The following is a 14,373-nucleotide window of genomic DNA, read 5'->3' as shown; positions in this document are numbered from 1 at the left end:
TACTACAAACAAAATGACTACGCATTAAAATATCCAGAGACTCATGGCAATGCATATAGTTCAAAGAGATGAGAAACTGTCAATTCAATGGGCTCATTTGACAACATTATGTTAAGTCATTTTGAGAATTTAAGTCTGATCTGATCATCTGAAAAACTTTCATGAACTCATTTTTAATAAACAAGACTGGATTATAGCCTCTATATTGTCATTAGGTATTTAGCTCAGACTGTAGACAACAAATCCCACTAGGCCTATTTCATGATGGAGTTCAAAGCAATTGGCAAAATAACACGTAATTACTAAAATCGTGTTATTAATCACACCAGAGAATCCAAGCCTCACCTGGAGCCCTGAAGCTCCGGCCACCTCTGCTCCTTTCTGTCTTCCTTCACTGGATGTCTGAACATCCTATGTGAACAACACCAATATACTATACAATTAGTAGAGCTTTTGTACATAATTGAATGTCATTTTTTTTACCTAAGCCTGCTCTTTAACTTTTAACACCTCACCTGTCCACCTGTGTGTCCTGCTTCATCTGCCACTGCCAGAGCCTCCTCCTGGTTGGCAGTACACTTGTTTGTGTCCTATGTAGTCAAACAATATGTTCATGAAAAACATTCATGAACCCATTTTTTAATAAACAAGAGGACTAGGATATAGCCGAACTTACATGTTGCCATGGTGTATTTAGGGCTGATGAAACGAAACCTGCTATAAGGCCAAACCGGGCAAGAAGAATTCTTCTAGACAAAAAACATATTCTTAACCTGCACATGGCTTGCATCTGTCTTCTCTGTTATCTAAAGCTCACGCACAGAGCTTTCATTAGGTGTCCGTTTCCGTTATTAACGGGTTATTAACGGAGGGTATAAAAGAGCCTTTACACGAGGGTGGGAAACGGGGAAGACACACTTAGCTAAACATCGCACATTTTACGTGATTCTGTGCACACTATACTTACAGCCGCGGTAGTGAAATACGTTCGAATGTCCCTTTTCTTTTTTGGAGGTGGCATTGTCTCCGGAGCTTAGCCTACTGCACTGAAGTAGGAGTCCCCAGTCCCGATTGACAGATGCGGGGCGTTTTAATTTCAGCACATGGACGTTTGTTGTTCTTCTGAGTCGCATGTGGGGCCGCGGGGTTACCTGACTGACACCAGATCAGCAGTGGCCCACTAACCATCACTCTGTCGCAGCCAATAAAAACAGCGGATATGGGTCGTCATAGCACGGAATCAATGTCGGAACGTGGCAAAAAAACAAAACGTGAACAAATGTAAAATAGTTTTTATTAATGCTACCATATGTGTACTATATTGAAAATTTGAAATAGTATTTCAACATTGTCAATGAATGTAGATTTTTCCTATATAAAATTAAAATGACAAATATTGGTAGTGACTATTTTGCAATCCTCGAACATTGGTTGTGACATGTCACGACCATCTATATAGAAACCTACGCCCATGTCTTCCGCAGAAGACTCAAGACTCACTTGTTCAGACTTCACCTCGACCCCGCATAGCATGACTAAGGTAATGATTAAGGTATCCTTGATAAATAGCAGCTGCTATGCTCAGACGAGGGCTTGAAAATGACTTTATCGACGTTGATATGTTGTGGTTTCTTTCTTGTAACAAATGTAGTCATTGTAAGTAGCTTTGGACAAAAGTGTCTGCTAAATGTAAATATCAGAGACTGTTGTAAAGGAAATTGATGTTCAGTGTTTAGGACTTCCTGTTGAACACAGAGAATGTAATTGGTTGCAGACTTCAAGCCACTCCCATTTTAAGATTGCATCTCATTATCATAAACTGATGGAGGTGTTTCATTGTACAGGGTTAGTTAGTCGTTTAAGAGAGAGTTCATTAAAAAAAAATCAGTTTTAAGGTTGTCAGGCAAAAAGTGAACAAACAAGCAGAAAACATGCTCGGCTTATTTTTCCTTTCCTAACCACTAACCCTTTCCTAACCAGTAACCAAATCTCAGCCACAGCCTGGTGTTCATTCTACTGTACCTGAAGAGAAACAATAAAGCCTGGCGTGATGGCAGCTTCATGTCAACATCACAAACTCTCCTGTCATGTTTCTGATGGTGAACAGATTACAGTCAGCGAGTCTGTTTCTGCACATCAAACACCTTGCCAACCCTTCATCTTCATCATCCTCATCATCCTCCTTCACATTAACCCTTCATCCTTCATCAGTCCTTTTCTTCTCCTCTGTCAGCTGTTGTTTCAGCAGAGGAAATGTAATCAGCTCGATTGTTCAGCTGCTCCGCCTGTTTACAGGCCGTTTACAGACTGTTTACAGGCTGTTTACAGACTGTTTACAGAGAGTTTACAGATTGTTTACTTGCTCATTTTCCTGTCACATGAACATCTGATCACTTTGATATATTTTTTCTGCTGCATTTCAACTGTGACCTGTGATCAGTTCATCCTGCAGAACATCAAACTAGTAACTTTGAGCCACTGATCAAAGATATGAATCGTCCAGTCAGCTGCCTGGCTGCCCAATCAGCAGGCAGCTGGGACACCCTCTCCCTCCCCCTTCCCTTCCTCCCCTCGTCCTCATCTGGTCCTTCAGAGTCAGTCTGACTGATCGGCTCAAAGAGAAAACATCATCATCAACGTCGTCAACAAACGGAACAAACATTAATTCTGCAGCAGCCAACCAGAGTCCAACAGGTGCTGATTGGTGAGCAGGTGGTGGTTGCCGTGAAAATGGTGAGTGCAGTCCTGAGGATGATGGGAAATGTTTCTGTGTCGACTCTGACTCGTCCAAAAGAAATCCTGAAGGAGACGAAGAAAACGATCTACAGCAAACCTCCCCGAAACAAGATCAGCGCTGCGGTGAGTCTCTGAAATTTATTAACTCATTAACTCAACTAATCAGTGAACTAAAAGTATCATCAATTATCTAAATAACTAACTGATAGAATAAGTGATTCAATAACTAACTTAGTGACAGAAACCAGGACAGAGCGGCTTTGAGTCTCTCTCTGAGTTTTTTGAGGATACAAACAAAGAAAAGAGTTAAGTCACAGAACCAATAACAACATTTTATGTTATAATGTTTCCAGTGCAGAGACTTTCAAGTGTTCATGGGTTTTTTGTGTTCATCTTATTTGGGTGAAATCTCTGGCATCAGATTATAAAATAATCTGAGTTGTTGGAGATGAATGAGGTTGGTTTACTGGTGTCAACTGGTTTATATGAGTGACGAAACAGATTTCAGATAATAAAGTGAAGTCAGTTTATTCTTAAATAACAGAGAACATCTTTGGTCAGTGCATGTTTATCACTAAGACAGTTTATGGCTAGCCAAAAAAAAACAACTTAATTTTTCTTCTCAGTTGATTTGAATACAGATATTTTCAGTTTCAACCAGATTAAAATCCAGAGTAAAGATTGAAGACTAGAAAAGTCTGTCTGGTATCTTTGTTTGTATCAATCTACTGTCAGCCTTAACCCTGATGATGTCATGTGATGTTTCTGACAGCAGTCTGATTGGTTGTTTTTTTTTTCTCTTTGACAGCAAAGTTTCTTTGTCATGTCTGTGTTCGCGGTGGCCTTGTTCACCCCAGCTGCCTGGATCCTTCATCACCTGCCGGAGTATCGGCAGAAGTTCCGGCAGAGTCCCAAAACCTGAACATCATCTTCATCATCTTCTTCACCACGAACAGCTGGAGGAAGTTCACTCATCAACATATTAACAATCAATAAATATTTCACGTTATCAGTTTTTAATGAATGAAAATAATTGTTTTGAAATCTGCAAGTTCTCCAAATTAAAGTCTGAACACAGTTTTAATGAGACTGAAGCTTCTTATTGTTTTAAGACATCGTCAGTATTTATCATCACACCTGTTGAACAGAGCTTCACTTCAAAAAAACAGCATCCTGTCTCTCTTGTCATGGTCTTTTATTTTGTTAAAAAGTCTTTCTAACCTGTTGAGCTGGATGTTGGATTGTCTTTCATCTTCTTCTCTCTGTGGTACAAACAGGAAGTGAAGATAAAAATAAAGCTCCAGCTTGTGTGTTTGTGTTTGAGCAGGAAGTTTCTGTTTGTTTAGTTTGCTCTGCTGGATTTTCAGAGTTAATCACTTCCTGTTTGGGTTAATCAGTTCCCACAGAGACGAGTCTGAGCTCAGAGGAAGACAGACGTCTTCATCAAGTTTAAAAAATATCTTCATCAGTTTCCATCCTTGACTAGAAGTGAGGGGACATCATCATCACCATCATCATCTCATAATGAAACTGTTTGTGTTTAACGGGAAAAAAAGGTAAATCTCACGTTCGTATTTTATCCTAAAGCCAAATAAACTCTAATTCAATAATTTGGACGTCTTTTTCAGATTATCTACGTGTAATAGACTTTGGTCAATCACAGGTCATGTCAGAGAGAGGGCATTTCCCATTGGCTGTTCTACAACAGATGGGTAAGTCTCCAATGAAAGTCCTACAACATAAAATGCGTGGGAACATGTCCTGATGCCACACACAGCTGCAGACTCATCATGTATGATGTCATCAAGTGTGTGTGTGTGTGTGTGTGTGTGTATGTATGTATGTATGTATGTAGGTAGGTGTGTGTATTTGTGTGTGAGTGTGTACTGGGATGTTTTGGTGCATTAGACCTTTGAGTCAACCGAGTGAATTTGGATTTACAGTGTTTGACCCTTGTGTCATTGTCATTTGTCATTGAGTCTTAATTCTTCTCAAATAATAATCAATAATCAGTGAAGTCATCGCCACTGTTTCACTTGTTAATTCTACAGAGATAAACATTAACAGATTCACCCTAACCCCGTCACACCTCAAAAAAAGACAAACCAAAGAGATGTCACCTCAAACATCATCATTTTATTCACATGACACAACCAGCACATCTCAGACGACTTCACTCTACATGTCACATGAATCCAGATCAAACAGAGGTCATGTGACTCAGTTTCTACTAAACACTGGATATAAAACCATCACTTATCTTCGACAAGTATCTGTTTTGTATTCATCAGAAACACTTTATATTTTAATTGTTATTGTTCTCTTCACCAGCTGATGCTTTTACTCTGTAAAGTAAAATGTTGTTGTTCCATTCTGTCTTTGTCTTCTTCTTCTGTCCTCAGATGGTTCTTAAAACCAGAAAACAGATAAATCATCAGTTTCTTCGTATATATATATATATATATATATATATATAGATATATAGATATATATATATATGTATAGATATATATGTATGTATGCATATACATATATATATGTATGTATATGTATATACATATATATACACATATATGTGTGTGTATATACACATATATATTCTTCCTAACCCTCCACTGTGTTTTCATGATTCAGACTGAAAGTGTAACACATTTAAAAGTATGATTTAATATTATATTTTTTTGTTACATTTCATTGATGTCCCGACGGTTTAATGTTTACAGTGTTTATGTTTACTGTGTTTATGATGTTTACAGTGTTTATGTTTACTGTGTTTATGATGTTTACAGTGTTTATGATGTTTACTGTGTTAATAATGTTTACAGTGTTTATGATGTTTACTGTGTTTATGATGTTTACAGTGTTTATGATTACAGTGTTTACGGTGTTTATGATGTTTATAGTGTTTATGACGTTTACAGTGTTCATGATGTTGATGATGTTTATAGTGTTTATGATGTTTGCAGTGTTTACGGTGTTTATGTTTATAGTGTTTATGATGTTTATGATGTTTACAGTGTTTATGATGTTTGCAGTGTTTATGTTTACAGTGTTTGTGATGTTTACAGTGTTTACGGTGTTTATGATGTTTATAGTGTTTATGATGTTTACTGTTTTTATGATGTTTACGGTGTTTATGATGTTTACTGTGTGTAATATGCTGCTGATGATGATGAAGAATCACATCAGTCATGTTCAGATGAAGAAAGACAAAAAACAGATAATGAAATTACTGATATCAATAAATTAATGTTGAATGAAGAAAGACAAAAAACAGATAATGAAATTACTGATATCAATAAATTAATGTTGATTATGTTAGTACACATTTGTATGGAGTCACAAAGTTGTTGGTCAAACTGCGTTTGGAAAACATAACAGACAAAAGCTCATAAAATGTGATGTTGGTTAAAATTAATGGGTTAGTGAAAAACGTATCGACCACTCACCTCTTTATGGCTTTATAACACACAGTGGAGATAATCAATAGTAAGATAAACGATGCTGGGGTGATGAAGAACATCAGGAGCGGGAGATGTTTAAAGTTCACATCTGGACCAGCAGAGGGCAACACTGAAACACAACAACACAGAAGAAGAAGAAGAAGGAGAAGATGAAGAAAATGGAGACGGAAGAAGAGGAACAACAACATGGAGAAGCAGAAGAAGAAGAACAACAACAACAACATGGGGAGACAGAAGAACAACAACAACAACAACATGGAGACAGAAGAAGAACAACATAGAGACACAGAAGAAAAAGAACAACATAGAGACACAGAAGAAGAAGAAGAAGAAGAACAACAACAACATAGAGACACAGAAGAAGAAGAAGAAGAAGAAGAAGAAGAAGAACAACAACAACATAGAGACGCAAGAACAACAACAGTAACATGGCGAAACAGAAGAAGAAGAACAACAACATAGAGACACAGAAGAACAACAACAACATGGAGACAGAAGAAGAACAACAACAACAACATAGAGACACAGAAGCAGAACAACAAAATCTTGTGTCCCGTCAATCAATTGATCAATAAATGAATTCAGATGATTTCTGATATCAAAAACAAGCTTCTAATCTGCAAACAGACAAAAATCATTCAAATGTTTAAGGTGTGTTTACCTGTGAAGGTGAGCCCTCTAAGAGGAGGAGGAGGGGGGGGAGGAGGGGGGGGAGGAGGAGGAAACAGGACGTAAGAACACCTGCAGCTCATCTCCATAGCAACACCTGGACACGCCCCCCAACTCACCTGCAGGCAGTCAGACAGGAAACTGAAACCATGTGTTTTAATAAGAAGTTATTATAAAACAATAAGGTATTATTATTATATAAGTGATAATAATAATAATAATAATAATAATGACAATATTTTAAAAGTGTTTAGCTGCAGTACGACTTGACGACTTTGACTAGTCAGGAAACAATCTGTCCGACAATAAAGGTGTCGATTGCAGCTGCAGACAATAATCAGGGCTGAAACAAGTAGACTGTAAATACTTACATTGAATTTAATTAGAAATACTGAAATGACCTCATTGTATTTTTATCAACTTGTCATGAACAGTAATTTGTAATAAGTAACTTTTTCTTGCAAAGTTGCAGAACTCAGTTTATGTGAGTTGGTTTTATTTCACAAACCAAGTACTTGGAAAAGATGCTGGATTTTCAGTAGTGGGATGTAACTAAGTACATCACTCTTGTACGTAGTTACTCGACAAATTAGAGGTAGCTACTGTACTTGACCACCCTGTTGTGTTCATGCTACTTTGTACTTGTTCTCCACGACATTATGGGGAAATGTTGTTTTTACATCAGATAGTTATCTGACAATGTCTTTTAGAGCGTATAAAATATGTTTACATTTACATTTACATTTAGGGCATTCAGTAGACACTTTTGTCCAAAGCGACTTACAATCAGTACATTTGTCACAAGGAAGAAACTACAACATATCACCATCGATAAAGTAGAAAAGAAAAAATAGAAACAATTTTCAATGCGCGTGGCAACATGGGTATTGGAGGAGGATGGGGAAAAGAGAGGAACAATTGGGTTTCATCTGCATAACAGTGGTAAGAGAATCCATGTGATGTGATTGCAGAGCCAAGTGATGTAGTGTATATTGAAAACAGAAGCAGTCCTAGTACTCAGCCTAGAGGGATGCCAGTTTCCAGGGAGCAGGGTTTGGACAAGAGCCATTCCACATGACCTGAAAGGTGTGATTTGTCAGGTATGATGTCAACCAGGTTAGAGCAGAGTCAGCAATGCCAAGTTCAGCCAGAGTGGAGAGGAGGATTTGGTGGTTGACTGTGTCAAACGCAGAGGATAAGGTGAGGAGGATGAGGAAAAACAAGTGGGACGAGGCTTTGGCGGCACGGAGCGACTCAGTCACTGTGAGGAGGGCCATCTCAGTGGAGTCAGCAGTCCTGAAGCCTGACTGATTAGGGTCAATGAGGTCATTTTGCGAAAGGTAGGAGGACAGTTGGTTGCAGACGGCACGTTCCAGGGTTTTAGAGAGGAATGAGAGAAGAGATGCAGGTCTGTAGTTTCGGATGTCAGCCAAGTCTAGGGTGGGTTTCTTTAGTAGTGGCTTTACTGTAGCTGTCTTGAAAGGAGCTGGAATACGGCCTGAAGTGAGGGAGGAGTTGATCGGGGTGGTGAGGTAAGGCAAGATGTCGTGTGAGATGTTTTGGAGAAGAGAGCAGGGAATCGCGTCAAGGGAACAGGTGGTGGCACGGTTAGACATCACTAGCGTGAGAACATTTTCAGAGAAGAGAGGACTGAAGCAGGCAAGGCTGAAGCAGGTAAGGCTGTCATAGGTGAGGGTTTGGGGGAGGTGCTTTCTGGAATGGCATAGGAGTAAACGAGGAGCTGATGTCATTTACTTTCTTGGTAAAGTAAGTTGCAAAGTCATCAGCAGTGAGGGAGGGGGAGGGGTGAGGAGGGAAGAGAACATGGAGAATAGTTTCCTGGGGTTGGAGGCAGAGGAGTTGATCTTTGACAGGTAGAAGGCAGATTTGGCTGCTGAAACAGTTGATGTGAAGTCAGAGAGGAGGTGGTGGTAGTGAGCACTATGTTATAAACTAAACTACCCAACATGTTATTCAAGTGCAGCTGAAATGATTAGTTGATTAATCAGTTAATTGACAGAACATTAATTAAAAATGAATTTGTTAATGTTTTGCTCAGCACTTGTATTTTATAATTATAAGAACTAAAGTCATTGTGAATATCATGCCACTTTTCCGAATGCATCAGCAAATTTTTTTTATCCATGAGCTGTCTGTCTAGTTGATCAAGTTTCTTAGGCTTGTTTTTGAACATTTTCAGCAGGCTTCTCTCAAATAAACAGGATAGTGAAGGATCTATCTCCTCTGATGCCTTCCTGCCAACATTTAGACATGTGCACATCACTCTGCCTCTAACTGGCGCTACGTCAGTCTGAAACTTCTGCAGTCATGTCCAAGTGCAGCTGGACGTCACTTTAACGGCAGTGGTTATTGTTGTCGGCTGTTCTGGGATTCTTGTGATGGAGCTGATTAATTAATCAAAACAGAAAGCATTATAATATCTCATCAATACAAAGTAACAAGGAGGAGAATATCAGCTGTTTTATCTGCATGAGTGAGCATTAAACTGAAGCTTTTTATCTGATTTTTACTGAGAATGAGGAAGGTTGAAATTAGGGTTAAGGGTTAGAAGTTAGAAGCACAAAGAGTAAATTTGTGTCGCGGACAGAAGTTAATAACGAGACATCACATCAAAACAAGTTAAAAGGACTAATGAGTGAGACCCCAAACCCCCTGAACCATAACCACAACCTAACAGACACCTTGGTGTTGACTCTATGCTTTAGATACAGTAACACAGGTGACATCGTACTTGTGTTAATGTGTTGACTTTACATAAATTATAATACATCAATATTTCATATAAATGTAATTTATGTAGGGCACAGATTGAACCACTTCTCACCTGGAAGAGTCCGATGATCACAGCGAGGAAAAACCTCAGCAACATAATTTCCAAAACACTCCGCAAAGACTAAACCACATCAATCTGAATCCACATCAGACCTGAATCCACATCAGTCCAGAGGCTGTATCATTCAGCAGCCTACTCGTCCTGAAACATTTCAGTTTGTCTGTTTCTGGTCTGAATGTGAGCTCTCTGAAAAACTCAGGAGGAGGGAGAATGGTGGGTGAGGGGGGCTGAGAAGCATTTCTATGATGTCACATGATTTTACATCTGGTTATAAAAATTAATTAAAGCAGTCTGACAGTTTTACAGTCAGCTGCAGACACACAGTTTCCTCTAGTTGATCATTTATCAAAGACTATTAATAACTTCCCACCTAATGATGAGGTAATAATGGATTGCGTTTGGCCTAATATTTTATATCCAAGACATTCAAACAATGAAGGAAAATGTGCAGCAATATGTCATGAAGCAGATTTAACTGTCAGGAGATGATGGTTACAGTTAAACAGTTATCACTTTATAAAATGTGATGAAAACACAAGATAACAGTTTCAGGTGTAACTGCTTTAACACAACTCAATCATGTATGTTTGTGTAGCCTTACAGTGGTGTTAATGTGTGCATGTCAGAGAGTTAGGGTTAGGTTTAAAAGATTGAATCTTAACAAACATGAAGTCATTGCATTTCAGACAGATTTCCAACAATTTTAGCACCTCTGAGTCCAGTCTGGATTTGTCTGGGTAGGGACCTTGATACCCTCTCCCGTAGGAGAAGGGGGGTGCACCGTCCACCCACCCGTTCGACCGTCCAAAACCCTCTTCCCTCTTGTTTGTTTTTATGAATTTTTTAGTTTTTTTTAAATATTTTTAACTATTTATTAAAACAATGAAATAAAACACTTCCCAAAAAGTAGTAAAGTATAAAAAAATGAAATTGTTTTTAGAAAAACAGTTTTTTGTTTTTTATATTTAAAATAAAATTGTTTTTTAAAAAACAGTTGTTTTGTTTAAAACAATGAACTAAAGAAGATGTGCCTAAAAAAGAAAATAAATCGTGTGGCAAAAGGCAACGTTTCAACCAAAAAGGTCTTCTTCAGGCATGGCACACTGAAAACTAAAAGCTTCCTCTTCTCTTGACTGGCTGTAGGGGTATGTTTCCTCTCTGCTGGTCAGAGGCAAAATGAGCTCCGTCACTGGAGTTCCTCCTTTTATATCCTCCACTTAGTCCCTCCCCCTTTTCTTTAGGTTTGAAGGTAAGTGTACAATTAACTGTTTTTGAGGTAAGTTTTAAATTCGTGTTTTGTAATTGTTGTTAATTGTTTTACAGGTAAGTTTTTACTGAAATTTTTAATGTTTTTAAGATAAGTATAATATATTTGTAATTGTTTTGTCCCATATCTCCCTCCCCCATAGAACTAAATTGTTTTTAACTTTTCCCTGGTGAGTATGAATTTAGAAGGGAAATCAATTGTTTTTAATGTATTTATAATTATTAATATATTTAATTAATGAACAAATTAATGCCCGTTAGGGTTAGGGGGGTTAGGGGTTAGGGTTAGGGGTTAGGATAAGAGGTTTTAGCAGGAGTTCACCCGGGTGCACGCCGTTTTTGGTGAATATCTTTTGACAGGAAAGTGCCAGAGGGATGGGAGGCAGGTGCACCCCCCCAAAAGTGAGGAGCGACTTTCCAACAGCGCCAGGCCCGAGTCCGTGCGACCTCCCCTTCTGGAGGTGTGGAGTCGGGCACCACAAGCGCCGCAGGCCTTAGCGGCACTGCACACGCTGCAGGCCATAGCCAGTGGCCGTAGGCATGCTTGCTGGGGTAATTCTGGATGTTTTCACATGATCTGTGTTTCTGTTGTGCCAGCATTGAAGGGCAAAGGTTAACTTTTTGAAAAAATGATGTTGGTAACATCCTGTAGCATGTTTTCACTTTGTTAAATGGTATCACAACATGCAGTTGCAATTGATTGAAAACTTAGTATGGCAGAGAGGCTGAAGAACCATGAGCAAATAAACTGTGATTAGCTGTTCCTCCAAAAAGAAACAAATTCACACACTGATACAGACAGGCAGGCAGGCAGGCAGTAAGACAGACAGACAGACAGACTGACTTGCAGGCAGACAGGTATTATTAAAGGAGGGTTGGTTATGGCCAGATTGGTTAGGTTTAGGCATTATTAAAGGAGGATTTGTCATGTTTATGGCCAGATTGAGGGCAAAAAGACCCTTTTGGCCCACTTGTAGCATCACTAGCGCTGAGGCACCACCTTCGCTGCAGGCCGTAGCGACGATCCACAGCCAAAAGTGTGCCGCTCTGTGCAGTGCTCCTGGGCGGCCACAGGAGGGGGCAAAGACATACAGAGAGACAGCAGACAGACAGACAGGCAGGCAGGCAGTAAGACGTGCAGGCAGACAGAGTGGTTAGAATGAGGCAACGCGAAGTGAGGTGGCCAATCAGAAGCCAGTTAAGGTCAAAGGTGAAATGGCAATCAGGGTTAGGGTTTGGGAGCATCGCCCGTGCTGCAGGACGTAGCGGTCTTTCACAGGCAAAACCTAAGTGTGGCACTCTGTGCAGCGGGGCAAAGACAAACAGACGAGGCAGCATAGGTGCTGTAGCCTGTCTTCTCAGGTCTCGCATCACCTGTGCTGCAGGCCGTAGCCAAGAGCTGTAGGATAAGAGGTTTTAGCAGGAGTGCACCCGGGTGCATGCCGTTTTTGGTGAATGTCCTTTGACAGGAAGGTGCCAGAGGGATGGGTTAGCTGTAACCTGTGTGCTGTAACCTGAGTTCAAGAGGCTGAGAATTGCATTCTGGGTAAATGTCCAAAAAGGATTGATTTAGTTCTAGATTCCTGTTTGTTAGGTTAATACTTTAAGGATGAATTCATTTTTTGATAATTCTAATATTGTATTTTGCTTTTTGATCGAAAGGGTGTAATAAAAATGTAACTATTAACATTTTATAGCGTTAGGTTTTCTTACACCATGAGCCAGGAGGCTGGAGGGTTCATTGATCCTCTGGGTGAAGATGGCCTTATAGCCACACCCCTGTTCCTTGTGTGGCTACCTTGGGGTGACAGCTGTGGAAAGAAAATATCTAAAGTTGTATACAATCTCTGTCCTCAATTGTGGGTTAGGGTTAGTGGTTAGGAGTCCTCCTCCCACTCATTACTACTATTGACATGAGTTCTTTACTGTAACAGAAATTTATTAACAGTAATAAATATGAATAATAATCATAAATAATAATAAGAGTGTTCATTATAGAAAAAAAAGGTTTAGAGTTAGGCATTGAAAAAAAATTTAGGTTTTTAGGCGTTAAAGAAATGACGGTTAGGGTTAGGGGTTAGGGTTAGGGGTTAGGGTTAGGGGGGTTAGGGGCGGGGAACTGATCCCGTCTCCAGCCTCTAGGGTTAGGGTTAGTCGGAGCTATGGCTCCGACTTAGGGTTAGTCGGAGCTATGGCGATTTTAAATCTCCCATTTAAAAGGAATGGGAAGTAGTGAAATTTGCCAAAGTGTTTTTGAAAAAACGTTCCCCAGAAGATGCTTAGGAGCACGTTTCAGGCCATTTGGAGTCTATATAATAAATTTTCTGACAGGAGTGGCACTCTCCATCCCCCGGTCGTGCCTGCCTCCCCGGTCCCACCTTCTCATGTTTGGGTAGGGTTGGCGTGGCCGTTGGTGTCTCCCACCACGACGGACCACCGTCCACCCCCCATCATCCAGACGTCCCATATTTTGGGTAAGTATAATTTTTTATCGCGGTGTATTTATTTAATAACCACTTGTTTTTTTATTTCTATTTATTTAGATATATATAATGAAATTAAAGTTTATATGAAGTATTATTTAAATTAAATATACGTGTGCCTAGGGGCAACGTTTCGAACCGTCCGGTTCTTCTTCAGGCCTAGCACACGAAAAAAGGAATTGGCTTTGTCTCTACTGGCTGTGGAATGATGCTTCCCCTCTGACTGCCCAAGTAAGAATGAGCTCTCTCTCTTGAGCTCCTGCTTTTATACTCTGGTTGGACACGCCCCCTTTGAAATGCAATGTTAACTTCTAATGCTTTTTTCTTGCAGGTAAAATCCGGATTGTTTTTAAAGAATTGGTTTAAAGGTAAGTATAGGTAAGTGACAAATTGTCGTTTATAAATGGTTTTAAGGTAAGTATTATAATTAATTTTGTTTTACAGGTAATAAGGTAAGTATAATTATTAATTTGTTTTACAGGTAATAAAGGTAAGTATAATTATTAATTTGTTTTACAGGTAATAAAGGTAAGTATAGTTTATTTCTATAATTAGGGTTAGGGCCAGAATATTGGTTAGGGTTAGGGCCAAAATTGGTTAGGGTTAGGGCCAGGATATTGGGTAGGGTTAGGGCCAAAAAATTGGTTAGGGTTAGGGCCAGAGTATTGGGTAGGGTTAGGGCCAAAAATTGGTTAGGGTTAGGGCCAGGATATTGGGTAGGGTTAGGGCCAAAAAATTGGTTAGGGTTAGGGCCAGAGTATTGGGTAGGGTTAGGTCCAAAATTGGTTAGGGTTAGGGCCAGGATATTGGGTAGGGTTAGGGCCAAAAAATTGGTTAGGGTTAGGGCCAGAGTATTGGGTAAGGTTAGGGCCAAAAATTGGTTAGGGTTAGGGCCAGGATA

Source organism: Pagrus major, chromosome 22 (assembly GCF_040436345.1).
Source record: "Pagrus major chromosome 22, Pma_NU_1.0".
Lineage (NCBI taxonomy): Eukaryota > Metazoa > Chordata > Actinopteri > Spariformes > Sparidae > Pagrus > Pagrus major.
This window is presented reverse-complemented; position numbering follows the sequence as displayed.